Source organism: Papio anubis, chromosome 10 (genome assembly GCF_008728515.1).
Source record: "Papio anubis isolate 15944 chromosome 10, Panubis1.0, whole genome shotgun sequence".
Classification (NCBI taxonomy): domain Eukaryota; kingdom Metazoa; phylum Chordata; class Mammalia; order Primates; family Cercopithecidae; genus Papio; species Papio anubis.
In genome coordinates, this window is record NC_044985.1 from 91,195,174 (window position 1) to 91,213,243 (window position 18,070).

The following is an 18,070-nucleotide window of genomic DNA, read 5'->3' on the forward strand; positions in this document are numbered from 1 at the left end:
AGATGGGGTTTCGCCATGTTGGCCAGGCTGGTCTCGGACTCCTGGCTTCATGTGATCCACTCACCTCAGCCTCCCAAAGTGCTGGGATTACAGGTGTGAGCCACTGTTCCCAGCTAACTTCTCTCTACTTATTTGTAAAATTTTTTTGGGATGTGGTTGGTTCTCTTAATAGGTGCCTTTTTGAATACTTGCTTTTGAATGGCATTTTTTCTTAAAGTTGATAGCTAGTGTTAAAGCAGTTTGCACAGGGTTTGGGATTACTCATGGTCAACTGGTATTCAAAGACCTTTCAACTCTTGGTCAACAGCTCTATTCAGTGTTAGAAAAACAGGAGCGGCTGATAGTCATCTTTGCTGAGACCCTCTGAGTAAACTTTCATGCACCTAATGATCTGATCTCCAATTTGATTGCCAAACTGATGCCAACAGAATTGTGATAATAGAGTCAAGTGTCTTCAATTTTAGAAAGCCAACATATGGTAACACCTGATATCCTTTCCAGAGATACACACGCATTTGTATATACGTTCATAAAGACAGGTGGTACAGAGCTGGGCGTAGTTGCTCATACCTGTAATCCCAGCACTTTGGGAGGCTGAGGTGGGCAGATCACCTGAGGTCGGGAGTTCGAGACCAGCCTGGCCAACGTGGCAAAACCCCATCTCTACTAAAAATACAAAATTAGCCAGGTGTGGTGGTATGTGCCTGTAGTCCCAGCTACTCGGGAGGCTGAGGCAGGAGAATGGCATGAACCCAGGAGGCAGAGCTTGCAGTGAGCTGAGATGGTGCCACTGCATTTCAGCCTGGGCGATGGAGCGAGACTCCATCTCAAAAAAAAAAAAAAAATATATATATATATATATATATATATATATAAATAATATGTATATATATGGTATTATTTTGTGGGTACTTTGCACTCACAATATATAACTGATTCATTTTTTAAATAAATACTTTTGACATATCCATTAAAAGAAGGGCACAAATCACAAATGTACAGGCGAAAGAATTTTCACAAGGTGAACATTCCAGCAGTAACCAGCACCAAAATCAAGAAAACATTACCGCACAAAAAAATTCCCCTCATGTCCCCTCCATATTCCTAGATCCCAATCACTAACCTAACTTCTACCATTATATATTGATTTTGCCTGTTTGTGTACTTTAGGTAAATGGAATTATAGAGTATATACTCTTTTGTGTCTACTTTATGGCTTTCAACTTAATCCTTGGAAGATTCACTCATGTTTTACATGCAGCAATAGTTTTGGTTTTTTTCATTGATTGAATATAACACAAATTATTTATTCATTTTACTACTGATGAACATCTGGTTGTTTGGGGGGTGCTATTATGAATAAATCTGCTATGCACACTCTTGTATATACGTTTCAGTATATGTATCACAAACCTTTCTATTTGAGTATATGTCTAAGAGTAGAATTGCTAGATAAGAAGATGTACACATAAACAGCTTGGCAGATACTGCCATCTTTCCAAGATGATAGCATCAATTTATATTCAGAAGTCTATGAGAGTTCCAGTTGTTCCACATTCTCACCAACACCTTGTGTTTTTTGTTAGTCTCATGTTTTTCATTCTAACCATTCTGGTAGATAAGTAGTGATATTTTGTTATGGTTTTAATATACAGTTTTCCAGACTATTAATAAGGTTGAGCACTTTTTAATAAGTGTATTGGACATTTGGATATCCTCTTTTGCAAAGTTTCATTCTAGTCTTCTGCCTACTTTAAAGCTTTGTAAATTGAGACAACGTGGTATTAGCATGAGGACAGACAAATAGACCAAAAGAAAAAAATTAAAATCCCACAGTTATATGGTCACATGATTTGTGATAAAACTAAAAGTGAGGAACAGTGTGTGTGTGTGTGTTAGGGGGCAGATGTCTTTACAGTTAATCATGCTGGGTCAAAAGGATATTTATATGAAAAAAATACATTTTAACCCTACCTCAGACCATACTCAAAAACAAATTCTAGATGAACTGTGGATCTCAATGTGAAAAGCAAAACAATAAAGTTTTTTTCTGAAGAAAACAAAGGATATCTTAATGACCATGGGGAGGGAAAAGATTTCATAAACAGGATACAGAAAGCACTACATACAAAGTACAGCAAATGATAAGACGTAGTACTTTAAGAATTTCAGTTTATCAAAACACACTATTAAGAGAGTGAAAGACGGGCACGGTGGCTCATGCCTGTAATCCCAGCACTTTGGGAGGCCAAGGCAGGCAGATCATGAGGTCAGGAGATCGAGACTCTCCTAGCCAACATGGTAAAATACAAAAAGTAGCTACTAAAAATACAAAAAGTAGCTGGGCATGGTGGCACATGCCTGTAATCCCAGCTACTCAGGAGGCTGAGGCAGAATAGCTTGAACCAGGGAGTTGGAGGTTGCAGTGAGCCGAGATTGCTCCACTGCACCCCAGCCTGGCGACAGAGCGAGACTCCATCTCAAAAAGAGAGAGAGAGAGAGAGAGAGAGAGAGAGAAAAGGCAAGCCACAAAAAATATTCACAGTACATATACATAACAAAAAACACCTACCCACAATAGATTCTTTTAACTGCTGCATATTATTCCACAGTATGTACGTATCATAGTTTATGCTTATCTCTTAGTGAAGATCATTTACTCTGTTTCTGATTGTTCACTATCTAAAACAGTGCAGCAATAAATACATTTGTACATCTTGGAGTGTTTTCTTAATGAATTACTCAGAAGTGGAGTGCTGAGTCATGGGATGAAGCAGAGCATTTCAAACCACAAAGGCCAATGGAAAGATATTTCCACCCCATGGGTTTTCTTCCATCTTGCAAATCTCACTCTGAAACTAGCTGTCTGATCTCTCTTTGCCTGGGCCCTGCCCATTTTTAGTCCTTTTAGAGACCCTAGCATAGCTTAACCAGAGTACACAGGCTTGAGAAGACTTAAGAATTCTAATGAGGGGGAATAAAAGGACATAAGAAAATGAGTAGACAAGAGAGCTCTCTAATATTCTTGGCTTCTCAGCTTTCTAAAAGAAATTGTATTTATGGCATAGTTATTGACTGGCGCCATATATCTTGCATGCTGATGATAGGCAAATATCCTGGGGTCTTTTGAAAAAAGGAATGTATCAAGTACAAACCTCAATTAACTGATTAAATTTTTTGATTACTAGAGAGAGATCAGACATCTCTGCATTTTTCAATCGTAGTTATTTAAAGTACTTTCAAATATACATTAATCTACTTTCCTGCTTTGGTAAGTACAATATCCTGAACCTAGCTGACTATTTCTTTACAGGTTTAAAATCTTAAAATCCTCAGGGTCATAATTTGAACATCAATCTCATCATACCTGACATTAATATGGCAAGCGTCCCTGGCACATTTTGCCTTACAGTGGCTATAAACTTCTTAAAGGCAAGAACCACATTCACATTCTGATTCTGCCATGTTTGTGATATTCAGTGAGAGTGTCTAATTCTCAGTTTCCCCATCCATGAACAGGAAGAGACAGTCTACCCCGTAGGTTGTTGGAAGAATACAAATTCCTAACACATAGTGAATAATGCACAGTAGGACTTGGTGAATGTTCCTTTCCTTCCTTCTTAATAATTTTTTCTTGAATCAAATTTAAATGAGTGGAGGAGGTGAGAATAAATTTGTTCTAATACTAGGGCATAAAGAAAAAAAAAATCATGCCTCACTATATTTTGCTTTGCAAATTGCGTTTCTCATCTGAAAGTGGGGTGACAGAGAATTCCAGCATACTGAGATTTCTAATTATTTTGTTCCAATTAGTAATTGGGCATACACCTGACAACATGTATCACATTTCCTTTGCCCCAGCAATCTCACTCAGTCATTTATCCTAAGGAAGGAACTGAGAATGAACAAGAATGAATAAACAAGGATATTCACTGACACGTTGTTTATAATATTAAAATATCAGAAACAACATAAATACTCATCAACAGGTGAGTGGTAAAACATATTCTGTATCAACCATACATCAGAATATTATAAAACCATTAGAAATTATAATTAGCTTTTTATTTATAGAATTATAATGTGTCAATAAAATATTGTTAAATGAACAAAGCAGATTACAAGAGTATATATAAATTCGGTATTCTAGTTTTGTCAGAATGTATGTAGGTGTATATATGTATTTATTGAAAAAAAAGTCTTGAAAAATACAAGCCAGCATGCTCATATGTTTATATCCAAGGGGTAGGATTACGGATTATTTTCTCTTCCTTTTTAATATATTTCTTTTGACCTGAATTCCTTTACAACAAGCATGTATTACTTCTATAATCAACAAATAATAAAGCACTTCCATTTTAAGAATTTAAATTTTTTTTGTTGCAAAAAATGCCAACCAATGATTCTGTACTAGAAAATCCTGAAAAACTCGAAATTTTGTGGACCTTTTCTCACTGATTCTCAAATAGAAGGGAGAGGTCTCATTATTGCTGTTTATAGCTTGAAGTCAGGCTTTCTAAACCTTGGCCTGATTGGCATTTTTGGCTGGATAATTCTTTGTTGTGGGACATTGTCCCATGCACTATAAGATGTTTTGCAGGATCCCTGAATCTTACACACTAGAAGCCAGTAACACACACCACTCCCTTTCCCCCAGTTGTGACATCTAAAAATATCTCTAAACATTGTCAAATATCCCTTATGGTGGGGGGAGGAGGAGGGAGGCAGTTTGGTCAATTGAAAACCACTGTTCTAAGAAAACTGGAGGGCTGGAATTAAAACTCATGTTTACCACTCATTGGGTGATTCGACCTCTCTGTGTTCCAGTTCCTCATCAACAGAATGACTATCTAACCTTACAGATATCTTTTGGTCCTGAAATCTAGAATTTTATGGGTTTGTAGAAAATCAACTGGGTTAAATAGAAAGTCCAGCATCATGCAGAAAACTAAAAATACAGACAGAAATGTAGCTAGGTTTCCTGATTGCAATTTTGTACCTGTTTATTCACTTGTGTGGCAAATATTTATTGTCTACTATACCCCAGGCACTGTGATAGGCACTGGGAAAGAGCAGTAAACCAAAAAATGAGATCCTTTCTTTCATGGAGCTTACCTTTTTCTGAGAAAAACAAACCAGAATCATGTAGGGTTAATAAGTAAGAGTATTTTAGATGGTAGTAAGTGACATAAAGTAGGTAACACGGTAATAGATAACTACTGGAATGGTATTGGGGGAAGTAAGTAACATAGGATAAGGTGGTCCAGGAAGCCCCCAGAGGAGTTGTTACTTGGACTAAGATCTGAGTGATAATGAGGACAGAGCCAAGCAAAGGTCAATGGGAAGAATGTCCCCCATGACAGAGGGAACTGACGTGTATAAGCAGTGAGATGGAGAAGAGCTTGGAACTGCATTCATGACAATACAATAGCAATATGTACATGGTTAGAGAGGTACCAAAAGAAATTGTGTCAATTTATATTATTAGTAGCATGGGGAAAATGTAAGTGGAAAAATAATCTCTGATTTTTCCATAGGAGAGTGATTATAGTGGAAATTAGATCCAGAAAAAAGCTCTCACATCATGGCCTTCCTTCATAACGCAATTGAAAAATTGTGTTTGGGGAAATTCTGGAAACAAATGCCCCCAAAACTCATCAATGCCTTTCTATCATCATTTAGTACTAGGAGGGGGGTGCCAAGAAGATGTCTACTGAATTGCTAAAGCAATAAATTGAGGAGATAATCTTTTTCATGGTTGGTATGCTCAGGGGGAATGGGTCCAGCAGATAAAATGATAAGTAGATATAGTTGACAATTTTCTTTGAGTAAAATGTCGAGCTTGTAAATAATTTAAAAATAGCCTGTCATTCAATTGCAGTGTGTCCTTTAAGAAATTTTAATCGATGCAAAACACATTTCTCAAACACAGCTTCCAACCCCTGTGAAACCAGCTATTGGCTTAAACAAGAAGCTGTGACACAGATCTGTGTGTGCAGTAGCTTACTGAGAGTGAATTGAGCTACAGCCCCAGAATTTCATATTAGAACAATATTCTGCAACCCAAGAATTAGCTATTGAGATGATATGTGATGTGCAAACACACAACTCGTTCAGCCCTTTTTGCTCAAGGGCACTGAGAAGCTGAGGTTTCCATCCACTCATCAGAAACAATCAACATACACATAAACTTTTGGCTGCAAATGGATTGTCTGTTTGGTATCTTTGCCAAAAGCTCAGCATTACAGAGAAAAAGAAAGTGAAAGGGAGGGAAAGGTGGAGGGAGAGGAAAGATACAACAACTGTCTGAAATTAGGGTCTAGTGTCACCTTGAGAAGATGAACTCAAGAATAAAGAATTCTACTACAGAATTTGGGGGTGGGGGAATCTCTCCTCACTCTGACAACTATCAGTAATCTAAGCTAAAACCCCTTTCTACAGTGACATCCATGTCAAAATGGGGAAGAATAGTGATCATTCTAAATGTAACCTGAGCAATTTGTCGCCTTTTCCAGGCCTGCTGCTTTCCCACTGTGGATGCTGCAGAGGCAGTGGCTTTTCTTCCTCTTTCCCCTCTTCAACCCTGCCCAAGACTGCACTGCTGGGGCGCACAGCCTGGTGGCCTCCTCTGACTAAGCTGTTCTTTTCCTGAAGAACTTTTTATCAAAGGAAACCAATCATTGTCCAACCCCTAGTGTCAGGAGATGCAGCAGCAAAACCCCAAGGGCAATAGAAAGCTCTGTTTTTTTTAGGTTGAAACTCCTGGAGAAGATGTCTTGGGTTGTTTGTTTGTTTGTTTCTTGCTTGGATCTGGAGAACATTCTCTCTCTCTCTTTTTTTTCAACATTGACATGGATTATAAAGACATCATCCCAAATTGCTAGCATGGCAAATAAACCAACACAATTAGAGAATAAGGACACCCCCTGGGCATTTAACTGAGGTTGGCTAGGTGTTTATTTTTAATGAATTGATTGTCATCGATTATCAAAACATATATGTATTGATTTTATCCCTTAAATCTTGGAGGCTAAATAATCTGCAAAGCTGTTAATCCTGGATAGATTTAAAGATAATAGATAATGCTGCATTATTCATAAACGTTGTACAGCAGGACATCCATTATACAACTGTTAATCTCGAGCGATATCACTTTCATATACATCTGTTATTATTTTATTTAAGCCAGATTGTCAGAAATTTTAGGAATGCTAATTTTTAACATTCAGCTTTATAATGAAATATCAATTCATTTTTTCAGTCTAATGCAACCATGGAGACTGCATGATGTTGCTTCCTTCCCTCCACCTCTGGCCCGATTTACACATAAGCACACTCACAAAGATATGTCTACATGCTGCATGGCTCTGTTATTGACTGTTGAATGGTTTCCAGCCTGTCTTTGTCCCAAGGTCAATTAGACTCAAGTTCCACTTTTTTTTTTTCCTCTTGTAGGAAGATTTCTTTATTGGTAAGCTTATTTAAATTCCTTCGCAGATATTGAACCAAATCTGCTCAGGCTGTAGCCTCCTGGGGCCTTTCACTCTGGGCTAAATATAAATAAATACCCATATAGGACAGCTTTTGATGAAGCATTAAAGATCACTCTGGTTATATGGCTTCTAGATTTTCTATTCTCTCTATGAAAAACCCATGGCGGTAGAAAGAACCTTCGCCACGGAAAGGAATAGATTTGTAAATTGCTGCCTGTGGACCTCCTGGGACTTAATGGCACAGGGCAAAGAAGCAGCTGATCTTGGCAAAGGAAGCAAGATAAATAAAATTAGCCACCAAATCAGCTCCTTTAAAAATACCAGCTGTCAACTCCCTCCAGCGTTTATGAATTTGGGGGCATGTTACTGTCACATTGTGTCTCACCCAGGACCAAGCAGCATTGCTCTTTTCAACTGGGAAAGGGTCCCTAACTCCCCCTTACAGGGAAAGGTAACGCAAAAAATTTGCCCTTTCTGTTTTACTCTGTCTCCCTTGTCGTGTGTGCAAGGAAGAAACCAATCCAGGCCAACCAAGAGTTATTGCTACAATGATTATACTTGTTATTGTTTGTTCTTAAACTATTCACCAAGTAATCCCTTCAAAGGATAGGGCTACTGGTTTTAGAAAGTAAATTTGCTAATGGAGATGAGAGATAAGGCTGGAAGAGCAGAAGTAAGAGAAGGGCAGGAATCCTGCAATCTTTGTGGGGTGCTTGTCTCTCTGTCATGGCTCCCCAGTGGGATCCAGACTCTGCAGCTTTGGGAAAGAGGCTTGTACTACCTGACCAGGCATTGAAACTATGAGGTACAGCCTCCTTCGCAGATGGAGATGGGAGACACACAACAATTTTAAAAGCTAACCTTAGCCAGGCCCTGCACTAATTGCTTTGTAAGCATTATCTCACTGAATGCTCCAAACAACCCATCAAGATGGGTAATATTATAACCCCATTTTAAAAATGAGCAAATTGAGTAGTTAGACAGTTGGCCCACCTTCCTGGAAGACGCACCATGTAGGCCTGTATGATCTATGAGGCACCCTGCTCTTGCTGGGACTCGAGGGTGACCAGCAAACCACAGACACATTCTGGAGCCAATCATTTATGCCCAAGCTGAAAGCGTGTGCTTCCAGGTGCACGTAGATTCCTCTGGCCTGGTGAGAAATCTCTAAGCATTGCTGCATTGCTGGGCAAGTCATCCAGGGAGAATCGGCTGGAATCACATGGATCACATGGAGACCCTGGGGAAAAAATACTGTGACAAATCCTTCTCCTTGTACCTATTTGCAGCCAGGGGGAAGAACTGGAATGGGATCAGACGCAGACTAACCATTTTAATCTTAATTTGCACCTACCTATGGACATCCTTTGGCTGGAAGCCAGGTGAATTTCCTGTTACACTTTATAGGAGCAAAATCATTAAGCGTATCTCTTATGTTGCTGTTGATTCTAAGAAAAAAAAAAAAAGAAATCTTACAAAGCTCAGTCCATAGCTGGCACATAAAAACCATGTGTTAGCTCATTAAAATAGTAATTTTTTGTTATTGTTTATTTTTTTAAACACATGAAGCTTTTCTATTATGCTTGGATCAGAATTCTGTATAATCCATAGAAAACCACAATCATTGCACAAAAGAAAGCTTCCATTCCAAAACAGGCAGAATATCAGAATACAAACAGGCAGAATCCACACTCCACAAACTGAATACAGGACCTGCAGTGAGTGAGCCAGAAGGGTTGGCACAATTCAGACTGGGGGAAAAAAATCTATTTTTCCCTCAACCATAGTAAACATGAGAGTGCTTTACTCATAAAGAGCTTTCCAATACTATTATTTTGTTGGACTTTCACAAGGCAATGAGGGAGATGTGGTCATGCCCCTTTCCAGATTTAGATCAGCTACGTGACTTGTCCAAGGTCATGATCAGCAGTGGAGGGAACTCAGGCTACATGTGGCCAGTTATTTAGCTAGTCCAAGAAAATGGAAGTCGTCGGGATGTTTCTGCCTGAATATTTAGCACAAGAACTGGTCATGGACACCAATAAAAACACACACTCAAAAGTAGCCTTTACTCTCGATGCTGTCTGGGCCCTATCCCTGGGAAGGAAGTTAAATGTCACATGTGCCTGCATTTATCCCATCACATTCTCAGCTTCTCCTAGGTGTAGTGGGGGGACAGGTTGGTGAGAGTCTCTAACCCCCAAGTAACCTCTTAAAAGGACTACTTGAAGAAAATCAGGGGAGACCAGCAACAAAGCAGGGTGGGTTCCCTTTACCTTCCCATGCTGGAGTGAAAGCTTTTGTCTCCCCTGATGTGGCTCCTCTCCTCACTAAATTATTATGTGAGGCACGTGGTGACAACACAGAAGGGTTTTCCATAAATTTGAGTTTAAAGGAGATAATGCTTGATGTTAAATCATTAAATTAAATCATTCTTTACAAGACATTTTTACAATTTCAAGCCATTTTCTCAACTAGAGCTGCATAGTAAATTAATTACTGCATTAGTAGTTCATTGGTGACTACTGTAAACAATGTTTGTACTAAAAAAAACCATACAGAACTATGTTCCAAATATTTGTTCACATGTTTTGAATGCATTAAAAAGTACTTGTACTGTTTGAGGGGAGAGCATTCTTAGTAATTTTGTTGCCTACCCCATTTTATCCTGGAGAGAATTATATTCATCTCCCATTGGCATATAATTTATCACAGTTGCTTATGTAGTTCTGGATAATATAATTGAGGACTTTTTAGAAGTTGAATCAGGTCAGAGAAAGTTAGTTATTAATCTAGTAAAAACAACTTTAATATGTTGGTTTATAGATATACCAAGAAGAAAGGCAAACCATTTTTTCATCTCTAATGGCTAAAAATATGAAAGGTAAAAATCCCATGTAAGATAAACATATAACACAAGTCACATACATTATATCTAGCCATGCTTGTTCCAAAAACATTTCACTTTTATTTTTTAAATAAATGGTTAGTCTTATAAAATAATGTGTAATAAAGAGAATGTACTGTAGCAAAATGGTTCCAACTAAAGTGGATAAGAAGTAAAATTTGGGTAAAAACGCTCCCTATGTTATCCACGTAAAAGTATGCTATACTAAATTGTATATGAATAACCTGGATTGGTTTTATATAAAATTTAAGTTTTTTCTAAACATACATACTTAATGCATAGCTGAAAGTCGCAAGGAATCAACATAGGTCTATATGAAGAACGGGTTTTTGTAAGAAACATATTCACATGTCTTATATCTGCAGAAACCACTTTCTCCAATCTGAAACTTGACATAACTCATTTGCTAAGCTGAAGTATACTCATGGAACAATAAGTGTATTTGAAATCAGGCCTGAGCCCCAAAATTGATCATCTCTGGCAACTATATCTCTGCAGAGAATAAGATCACACATAGGCACACTTTTATGTGACAGCTTGTGTACACTCTGTGTACACAGGGCAGACAGACATCAAAAGAGAGCTAAAATCCAAAGGGAAAAAAAACCACCCAAATGTCCATCAGCAGTGAAATCAATAAAGAAGTTGTGCTACCTACATACAATGGAGTACTAAGCAGCAATGACAAGGCATGGACTATTACCATCCTTGCAGCATGGATGAATGCCAAAACCATAATGTTGGGCAAAAGAAGCCAGACATGTGGGAAACATGATGTATTGCTTCATTTCTAAACATTTTCAAAAGAAACAAAATTAATCTATGATGTTGGAATTCGGGATAGTTGTCACCTTTTGGAGAAAGAGGTAGTGAACAGGAGGGGGCCTGCGGGTTTTTCTGGGGTCCTGATGTCTTCCATTTCTTCATCTATAGACTGTTTACATAGTCTAGTGTCACTTTCAGAAAATTCATCTAGCTATACACTCATGATACATGTACTTTCTATATGTTAATTATCCTTCAATAAGAACCTACTTAAAAAATAAAAATAAGCTGGCTGCACTGGCTCATGTCTGGAATTCCAGCTACTCAGGAGGCTGAGACGGGAGGATTGCTTGAGCCCAGCAGTTTGAGGCTGCAGTTGACTATGATGGTGCCACTCTAAAAAAGAAAATAAAATAAAATTTTAAAAAGATCACTAAGATAGTGAGCTCTGCCCCAAGCATGGTTAGCCTAAAGTGCTTTGCAGGGTTTGAACTCTCCCCCATGCCCTAGGCAAGGGAGCGGAGCTCACAGGAGTTTTCAGACAGTCAAAGGAATGGGGACTCCAGATTGTAAGAAAAACCCTCATCTTCTCAGACAATTGCAGCAAAAAAAAACTTCTCATTCCCCCCCACCAAAAAAAAGAGGAGGGGGTTGGGGGAAGTCTGTGGCCTCTACCAGACAAATATCCCCTAGTGTGTGTTTATTCAGATTAGCCTAGTCACACACAGCCAGGGATTCCCCAGAGGGGTTTCCCATGGTTCTAATTAGATGAACTGTTTGCCCGAAGTGTAGACAGCCTCACTCCCTCGAAGAGACCATGCTAGCTTTTGGCAAAATAACCCGGTGGGGAAAGAGTGAATACTACAAACTTCCTCGGAGCATCACCCAGATTTGAGAGGATATTGTAAAAGTAATATTACAGTTCTCCTGCCAAAATTAAGAAAGGGAGGCTTTCATCTGGTTTGAACTTTCTTCAAGAAATACACCAAAGCTAATGCATGATTCCATTTGGGGAATATGGGGCTCTGCCTTCCTCACCCAGACCGTTGCTCTGCTTGAAGCCCAGAACCTTCTCAGTAAACAAGACAGGGAAGCTCACAAATGGGGAAACAAAGCTCAATGCTTCTAGTGAGATTAGGGACCAAACACCAAAATAAATACTGACAACCAACAAAGACAATAGATAAATACCCTGTCATTCAGCAGGAGCAAGAGGGAGAACAGAACATCATTCTCGACTCTGGCTCTGCTGTCCCTTTATAGCCTTATGTAAATTACGTTACCTTCCTGAAAAATTGATATGTAATGCTCTCTCCAAGTCGATGCAAAGAAAGTTGATGGTTGTGAGGGAAAACAGGATTTTCCTGCTTCTCTGGGCATGGATCCATACTGCCCCAATGACAAACACCTTTCTCAAGCCTGACATCATTCACCATAATCAAGACCCTCTGGTCTCTTGGGAAAAAAAACCCTGGATCTGTATAATCTTTGGTTCTTCTTCTAACCCTGTCACTTACTTGCAACATCATCTTCAGCTAATCATTTAACCTCTCTGGGCTGCAAATACTTTGCCAACTGCAATTGCCCTCATCATTCATCAAATACTCAGAAGAACGGGAAAAAGAATTGCTGTCTATTGCTTTGAGCGTTCACAAGCTTAAGTAACTGAACAGGAAGGCCAGTCTTGCTTGCTGTACCCTCCCTTCCCATCTCCATGGGTAAGCCCTGCCCAGCTCAGCCATGGTGACTGAGTCCTGCTTTCTGCAAGAGGTGGGGTGGAGCATGTGAATCTCCTGAGTCAAGAAGAGGTGAACTCTCTTACTCTCATTGTGAATTAGGGGCCTCTAGCTGCTACCTGGGATCCTCCCAGGATAACTGACCCTCTGGTATTTTCCCTTCCATGACTTAAAAAGAGACTTTTAAAATTCGCAATTTGATAAATCCAGTTTTTAAAAGAGTGATCAATGCCAAATCATAATAAAGATACATTTTATTATGGGGGGTTGGAAGGACAGTTATGACCATTGACAGTTTAGAAAGAACATACTTCATAGTAAAAGGTTAGAAGTTAGAGCTCCCAGAAGGCCAATGAGAAATAAAGTGAAAGCATTGCTGAGATTGAAATTTAAACAAAGGGGAAAGTGCCATTTGATTTCACCCCAAAAGAGCGATTTATATTCACATTTTTAGGGCACACATCTGTGGTGAAAGTGAGCAACTATGCCTGTTGATTGCACCCCTTCAGCACTTCCAGCAATGCCAACATGGTATCAAGAAAACAAATGCTTCTCTTAGTCAAGCATGTAATCACATATTTCCAGATGAGAGGCACGAGAAATGATTAAAGGTTTGGGAAATTGGATCTATATAGAAATACTAATGGAACTGGCTTCCTATATCCTGGAGAAGAAAAGACTGGTAAGAGTAGAGGGTTCTCCACTTCCCTGTGTGTGAAGGAATGCATGTAACCAGTGACTCTGAGAAATGCCTGAAGGGAAAAGCAAGATCATTAAAGAACAACCAGATATGTTTTACTTGCATTTGAACAAGACTTTTAAATCTTTGAGTTTTTCAGCTACAGAAATCCTCAGAACCATCTCTAATATCAAAGAGGTCTTGGGGTCTGCCCAAACACACTGGAGCGGAGTTACCCTTAACGTCCTTCCTTGGCTGGTTTGATGAGCAGCAGAAAGTAAGCTAGAGGAACTTCGGGGGTACCTCTCAGAATTGTAGTGTTATGACCTTGACAACTATTAAGCTCGACAAGATGCCAGCAGTCTGATCAGAAATAATAGTGACCTCAGTGCATCTTCCTCAATTATCATCCAATTACTGGCACAGGCCTACATCATTTTCCCAAACGACAGATCTGTGCTGAACCCAAATGGTGTCATCAATGTGTAGTCATCCAGGTGTGACACCTCAGCGTCATTTTAGACTCATCTCTCTCTCTCACTCCTCACTGACAGTCTGTCAACAATGCCTTCAAGTCTTCCTTTTGTCTTTTTCATCTCATGTCCATCACATTCTTTCCTTTCCCAGGGCAAAATCCCAGTTCAGGCAATCATTAACACACTATTTAATTCCTGTCTCCTAAATTCAAGTTCTTTCTCAATGTTTCTCAAAAGGTGGCCAAAGATCACCTCCAACAAAATCACCAAGAGAGCTTGTTAGAAGTGCAGAATTCCCAGGCTCCAGACCATTCGCCCTTGGAGAAGCCACAGCTGAGGTTGGCATTCCAGAATCCAAATTTTTAACAAGCTCTCCCCATGTGATATTTGTATACCCTAAAGTTTTAGAAACCGTTTTCTACCAATTCAATCCACCTGGAGATCATTCATTCATTTATCTAACAGTGCATGCCAGGAACAGTTCCTCTTTTCATCAAGCTGTTTCATACATTAAAAAATCTTAAATGTGTTTATCAATAGCAGAAAGGATAAATAAAATGTGATGTGTTCATACAATGGGTTACTATATAGCACTAAAAAGCACCAATTACCACTACACACAACATGGATAACTCACAGACAATGATGAGCAAAAGGAACTAAACGTATAACAGTACATACAATATGGTTCCATTTACATGGAGTTTAACAGCAGGCTACTCTATGGTGACAGATGTGAGAACAGTGATTTCTGGGGGATGATATTGACAGGGTAGAGACACGAAGTATACCTTCTGAAGTGTCAGAATTGTTGTTTAATCCAGAGGTATTTACTTGTGTGTGTATGTGTGCATATGTATGTGTAAGTAAAAGTTTATTGAGAATTGAGTACTTTGCTGTATGTGATTTATACTTCAATTAATATAATAAAAATAAATAAATGTAGTCCTGGGCTTTCAAAAGAGAGGAAGGAGCAAGAGAGAGAGAGAGAAACTTGAGTGATTTCACCATTGACTGAAGAGTAAAATCCAAACTCCTTAGCATGTCTTTTAAGATCTTTCACAATATATTCATGACCTAACTTCAAACTGAAGTCCTACCACTTCTCTTCTCCAATCAGGCTTACTCTTTTGTGTCTAATTTTATTGAATAGAACTCATGGTTCCTCAACTTCCTTTGCTTCTTCTCCTCCTTCCTTGGCGATCACATCTCATCAACTAGAGTATTATTCTTTCTCCATCCACATCTTAACCCTACTTGAAGCTCCAATTCTGTTTCCTCATGCCCTCTTTTCCTGATCACTTGTGGGTTGAATTGAGCTCCCCAAAAAGATACGCTGAGTTCTATCTCCTGGTACCTCATTTGGAAATTAGGGTCTTTGCAAATGTAATTAGTTAAATTAACATGAGGTGATACTGGATTAAAGTGGACACTAAATCCAATGACTTGTGTCCTTATAAGAAGGCCATGTGAAGACACACAAAGAGAAACATGTGAAGACAGATACAGAGATGAGAGTAATATGTCTGTAAGCCAAGGAATTCCAAGAGTAGCCAGCAACCACCAGAAGCTAGGAAAGAGACAAGCAAAGATTCCCTGCTAGAGTCTTCAGAAGGAACCCTGCAACACCTTGATTTTGGACTTCTGTCCTTCAGAACTGTGAGAAAATAAATGTTATTTATTTTAATCCATCTTGTATGGGGTAATTTCTTATGACAGCCTGAGGAAACTAATACAACGCTCCTACCCAAAGTTATCTCTCTTACTTCTTGACTTCTATAGCTCCTAAATTCTAAACATTTCACTTGACACCTATGGCAGTTATCTCCTCACGTGGCCCCCAGTTATTCCTACCTCATGGTATTAGTGCTTTTGTATACCCCCTTTCACATTGGTAGGACTCACCTATGTCACCGATAGTATATTATGAAAATGATGCATTATTTCTAAGTGTGAGTCATAAAGGACATTACAGCTTCTGCCTTGCTTGCTTGGACCATTCACTCTGGGAGAGGACATACACTTAGAACATTCAGGACACCCTATGGAGAAGTCCACCTGGTAAGGAATGGAGAACTCCTGCCAACAGCCATCACGAGCTCCCATTTATATAAGCGAACCAACTTGAAAGTGGCTTCTCCAATCCTAGTCAAGCCTTCAGATGACTTAAGCCTAACTAGGTGACTCAGGTCTAGCTAAGATCTTGACACCGCAACTTTGTAAGAGATCTTGAACCAGAACCACCACCTAAGCCACTCCTGGATTCCAGACTCACAAAAACTGTGGAAGATAATAAAGGTCTATTATTTTAAGACACTAGATTATGGAGTATTTTTTCTGCAGCAATAGATAAATAGTACGACCTCTATTACAATATACTGTCTTCCATTTCCTAACCCTTCTTGGGAAGATCTTGACTTTTCGACCAGATGCAAACTCCTCGAGGGCAGGGATCATTTCTTGTGTCTCTTTGCATATGTACACACACACATACACACACAAATACACATATATACCTGTGTGTATACATATACCATGTGCCTGGTGAACATGTGTGAATAAATGAATAAGCACAGTATATCGCATTAGATAAGCTTTCAGAATATTGCATTCAACCAACAAATGCATCTTTTATTTCAAAATTCAGCTTATGAAAACTTCTCTCATAATGAAATATTTGAGAAAAGCTGCATTTGAAGCCATTTTGAAACCACTATTCTTTCTCTCCCACCCATTTCCTTGCCTCTCTAGTGTTGCTTGTTGGCTTCTGAAATGTAGGTCACCTCCAGTGGCATGACCTAATTAGGAGATGTAATTTAACAGAAAAAATAAAAGAAAAGAAATCCTCTGAGATGGCATATTTGAAAGAAAGAAGAGTGGTTCTTTCATTTTATGTTTTTGGCAATAGCTTCCCTACTAAAGTTATCCCCTTTCCACCCCCCAAGCTACACAATTTGTAAAGCGCAAAGAAGAAAGGTAGAAACGCATTCAGGAGCAGCTGGAAATGATGAATTTATAATGATCGCAGAAGGACTAAGAGTAAGCTTTACTTCACTAAAGTGGCTCCACGGGGCTGCTTCTTGGCAGCACAATGAGTGAGACTTTGGAGGAAAATGTATTGATGATGCTGATACAAAATACCACACACTCTAAGGATAGGAGGCAACCTTATGGCTCACCTAATTCAACCCCTCAGGAAATGCTGTGACACCTGTTGTGTTTGTAGCATAATAAAAACTCCACACACAAAGTATCCAAACAATAGATTTTTTTTTCTTCATACATTTGGTACTCTTGTTTTAGAACAGAGAAAAATGGCAAGCAAGCTAAACAAATTTTAATAGTTCATTACAAAATTCACTTGCAGGGGATGTCATCAGGCCAGGTTGGATTCAATCCATCTCCCTCACCTCTTCCTCTCAGAGGCATGATGCTTGGTTACTGTAAAATGCTTAAGTGCTTTCTGAATCACCCCAGAAACACTTAACTACACTGATCATAATTGAATGCATTATTAATTCTTTCTTTGAAACTGATATTTCATGTTGATCATTAGACAATTTCATTTATCCATCCAGCAAAACTCAAAAGTCTGCATAACCTGCCTAGTGGTTGACATTTATTCCCATTTTACAGAGGCACAGAAAGGCTAAGTACTCACTCACATAAGGTTAAACAGCTAATAAAAGATGAAGCCAAGAAGCAAACCCAGGCAATTTGACTACTATGTTCTTAATTCCTTATGTTACTTTATTTATTGATTGATTGATTTTTGCTTTCAAGTCTTTGTTTTTAATTCAACTTTTAAGTTCTGGGGCACATGTGCAGAATGTGCAGGTTTGTTGCACAGGTAAATGTGTGCCATGGTGGTTTCCTGCACAGATCAACCCATCACCTAGGTATTAAGCCCAGCATTCATTAGCTATTCTTCCTGATGCTCTCTCTCTCTCTCCCCTTTCCCCACCCCCAACAAGTCCCAGTATGTCTTGTTCCTCGCAATGTGTCCGTGTTTT

At 39.0% G+C, this 18,070-nt stretch overlaps 1 long non-coding RNA gene across 1 annotated transcript in view; it reads right to left on the reverse strand.

Moving 5' to 3' along the window:
* Nucleotides 1-4,175: 4,175 nt before the first annotated feature.
* Nucleotides 4,176-18,070, reverse strand: part of LOC103876470 — a 37,515-nt gene continuing 23,620 nt past the window's right edge. Inside the window, exons 2-3 of the long non-coding RNA XR_635726.4 lie at nt 8,848-8,941; nt 4,176-8,733 (exon numbers count right to left, since the gene is read on the reverse strand). This is a non-coding gene — a long non-coding RNA (uncharacterized LOC103876470). The remainder of the gene's footprint in view (nt 8,734-8,847; nt 8,942-18,070) is intronic.